This window comes from Solanum pennellii, chromosome 4 (genome assembly GCF_001406875.1).
Source record: "Solanum pennellii chromosome 4, SPENNV200".
Taxonomy (NCBI): Eukaryota; Viridiplantae; Streptophyta; class Magnoliopsida; order Solanales; family Solanaceae; genus Solanum; species Solanum pennellii.
Genome location: NC_028640.1, coordinates 60179776 through 60184185, shown reverse-complemented (window position 1 = coordinate 60184185; position 4410 = coordinate 60179776). Strand labels below are relative to the sequence as shown.

The 4410-nt window shown below is 35.2% G+C and overlaps 1 pseudogene; it reads left to right on the top strand.

The window, feature by feature from the left end:
- The window catches only part of LOC107016854, a 7083-nt pseudogene extending 3336 nt beyond the window's left edge, over nt 1-3747 (top strand).
- The last annotated feature ends 663 nt before the right edge of the window (nt 3748-4410 follow it).

Here is a 4410-nt window from a genome sequence, read left to right as displayed (position 1 = left end):
CACTTCTTTCTTCTTTGCAAAAGCACATAATCAAGCTTCCTTCCCAATCACTACCTGAATAACCTATCAATTTCCCTTGCTCTTCCTTTTTAAATCAAATACCATAATCAACAGTTCCTTTGATATATCTCAATGTTCGTTTAGCAACACCAAAATGATCTAGCATAAACCTCAATAGAAGACTTGTCGCGAACATGAGATCAGGTCTTGTTGCTATCAAATACAACAAACTACTAATTATACTTCTATAAACTGTTAGATCAGCCCTAACCTCATTCAAAATTTGAAAACTTTTAACTGTGAACTAGTGGGTCGGTACAGGCTTGAACCTTTTAAGAATATCCCCTGCATATTCTTAAAAGTGTATCATTCCTCGGGACATACAAAAAGTCTGCCAGAGAATCAAACCACAACCCACGTAAACAAACTCATCCACAGCCATATTGGTACTTTTCTGATTGCTTTCACCCTGACTCCCTGTCCAAAAAGTGAGAATGATCTTTTTCACTGTATTTCCGAGAATTACCAGTCCCATTCACGGGCCCATCAATAGTCAACACTCTTACATGATGCTTTATGAAAAAATCAACTCACAAGAATCTCCACTCAGAATTGGTTTCCTTATACATCCATATCTCACCTTCAATAAAGGAACCAACCCACTAAAGGGAAGCGTGAAGAATAACACACCAAGGAAGCTACAACTAGCAACGGTCTCTATTTTCACCTAACTCTTCTTATTCTCCACTTTCTTGCTACTTTTTGTCACGGGCGCTACTGTTGTGGTTTCAACTTTCGAATGGGAACCAATGGCACTTGTGGTCGTTGTGGCTTCATCATACAAGGTTGTACAATGAAATCCATAAGAAGAGGATGGGGATACATTACGGGGGTGGCGCCACTTGAGGAGGTACACCATTTTCTCCAAGTTGTGCCTTTAGATTTACATTTTCCGCCATTTCATAGAATATCTTTGCATTCAAATGTTGAATGAAGTATGCTATCTTTATACTATAATTCCTCCACATAATGCATTTTTATTTGCCTTGACAAGTGAACACTCCCTTATTCCTAATTAATCTAGAGAAAACGAGAAATGTGAAAGAGAAACAAAAGGCAAAAAAGAACAATAAATCTTGGGTCCCAAAAAATATAATAGCAATAAAATAACTCCTCATACAACTAGTAGTTGTACCTCACTCATGATAAAATTTTTCCTATTCTTAAATATAGTGAATTATTAACAATGTCACTCAAGGTAAATATAGACGTTTGGAATGCATCATCATCGATAGGGTTTGGAAAAGTATCATCAAATGATGCGTAAAAAATAATGTCATTAATTGAGAAATTTAACTTCTAAAATTTCATTGAAAATTATCGATCTTTTTTTCAAATGTAGCGGTCATGTGTAGGACATACAAAATATGTTGTTGTCATGTGTAGGACATAAAAAGTATGTTGATTTCATGTGTAGGACATAAAAGAATGTTGCGGTCATGTGTAGGACGTTTTCTAAAATTCAACTTTCTTTCTTGGGTGTTCTTGATTTAACTAGAAAAATTCATTTTTTATAAGATATACTAGTCACTGATTTCTAGATTATGAAATTCCATGTGTGAAATAAGAGGCATAGAGAAAATAAATAGAACTAAATAGTTCTTGGGTCACATACTTACACCCCTTACTTCATTGAAAAATAGCAATCTTTCCTCAAGGTTCTATCATTTAAAAGAGGATTCTAGTATCCATACATGCTCTTAGTGGTAAAATACACATAATCAACTGATGAAACTAGCTTACAAATTCGTTTTTTGAAACTTTAAGGATCTTAATTTTTGTTTCTAAGATATGATATCTACAAAATCTAATATATATCTGAACAATCTCAAAAGATAAAGCTCTAAAAGAAAAGTAATGACAGTTTCCTCTCTATTCCTACTCTGCCTCTCGTTAAATCTTTGATCAATTGCTAAATACTTTTTACGCCCTACACGTCAACTACAACATATCAAGAAAATATTGAGGATTTTTTAATGAAATTTTGGAACATTAATTTCCTAACTGATGACATCTTTTTTTATGCATCGTTCAATGTTATTTTCCGAAACCCTACCCATAATGATGCATTGCAAACACCTAGATACATGCCTGACTATCTTGGGTCAGAGTCGGGTGTGGACTCGGGTCAGATGGACCCAAATATCTTTGGTAACCAATGGGGAGTTTTGATGATGCTTCTGGAACTATCAAGTCAACCTCGAGAGATTATCAAGGGGAAGCTACGGGATCAAACCTGCTTCATATGGACCCTAATTGCTTTAGTCAACCTACGATGAATTAATTAGGAATTATAGTGATTATTATAGAAATTTCAAGTTGACGTCGGGGGAAATGAGAAATTTTGCCCCCAATCAGGAAGCGGTAGTTGAGATGGTTAAGTACATGTCATCGCCAGGGCTACTTCGTAGTTGGAGCAACTCAAGAGTTTTGGATGAAGTGTTTGTGTTGTTGCACTAGGTTTTTACCAATGTCTCCGGGTACTTGAACGTGCAATCAGCGAATTGTGGTTCCAATCTCTCAAAAGGGTTGAATAATCTGTTGAGTTCTAATATATTGCTACATTCTTCCTCGAAGTTAGGAAGTAATTCAGCAAAAGGTGGAGTTGTAGAACAGAAACTCAATGCTAATATAAGTAATTATAGTTATTTGTTGAAAAGGAAATAACATAGTGAAGACTCGAATAATGTAAACAAACACCAAAAATTCACTATATTTTTCTTGAGTGATAATGTTAATAATGATGAGGAAAAAAAGAAGAAGGCTAGAAAAAAGGGGATAGTGTTCACTTGTCAAGGCAATGAATAAAGCATTATGTTGAGGAATTAGGATACTTCATTCACCAATTCAACATTTGAATGCAAATATATCCTATGAAACAACAGAAAATGCACAACTTGGAGGTACTGGTGTAGCTCCTCAAGTGCACCCACCCCCAGGATGTATTCCCATCCTCCTCCATGGAAGTCATATACACCACCTTATATGATGAAGCAACTAGGATAGTGACATTGGTTTCGATTCCAAAGTTGAAAACACAGGCAATAGTGCCCGCATCAACAAGTAGAAAGAAAGTGGAGAAAAAGAAGAGTGAGGTGAAAAGAAAGAAGGTTGCTAGTGTTAGCTTCCTTGGTGTGTTGTTCTTCATGCTTCTGTTTGGTGGATTAGTTCCTTTATCGAAAGTAGATATGGAGGTATGAGGGAACCATTTATGAGTGGAGATTCTTGTGAGTGGATTTTTTGGTAACATCATGGAAGAGTTTTGACTATTGACGGGTCTATGAATGGGACTGGTTATTCTGGGAAATACGGTGGAATAGATCATTGCTTACATTGTAGCTGGGGAGATCGGGGTGAAAGCAATAAAAAAATTACCAATGAAGGTGCAGATAAGTTTGTTTACGTGGGAAATAGTTTAGGGTTTAGGGTTTAGGATTTAGGGATCCTCTTGCAACCTCTTTGTACATACCAATTAATGATAAACTTGTCAATATTCACTGGAACTCGATAATTCAGCCTGTATTTGCAAGTGAGAAAGCCATGACATCTCAAGGAAGTGCTAATAAGAAAAAAAGTGAGGCAAACCTCACAGTTCTTGGAGATCTAGCCATCCTTGCCTTTATCGAAGTCGTGCAGCGGGACAAAGGAATCTTGGATCCTAACATAGAAGAAAAAGGCAAATTATAATCCTATTTTGCTGAACAAAGACAAATCTAAGTACGTAAAACCAAAAAAGAAAAATTGGACAACTTACTTGGACAAATTACAGCTTGTAACCCCGTGAATTTAGCGTAGAAGGATAGTGGATAAAATTTGGAACACAGCACAACAAGGAAATCTACTCATCACATTTGAAAACAAAGACATCTCAAATATCAACCCTAACCACAAATCAGGAAATAAAATAATTATAACAAAACCAGATTTTTTTTATATAATCTCATATATAGAAAGACAACAGAAGGAGAAAGCTTACCAATCAGATCCACTAACAAATAGAGATTAGAGAGATGTCTGATTTCATGTAGGAACATTTGATTTGTGCTCACAGTACAAGGACATTTGATTTTGTGCCCCTTTGGAGTCAAAAATTAAGGAATCAAATTTCTGACTTGATATAGGAACAATTTTTGTTTTCCTTTTAAAATCCCAATTATACACAATTTGGAAAGAAGAAAATTTACCAACTATATTTTTTACAATTATATTAGGGAAAATGGTCAAATATTACCCTTCTATTATTGGAAATATTTTAAATATACACTTTTTTATATGTTAGGTCCAAATATACCCTTTTGACTATACTTTGACACAAATTTTACCCTCAATTTTAACGAAAAACACGTGACA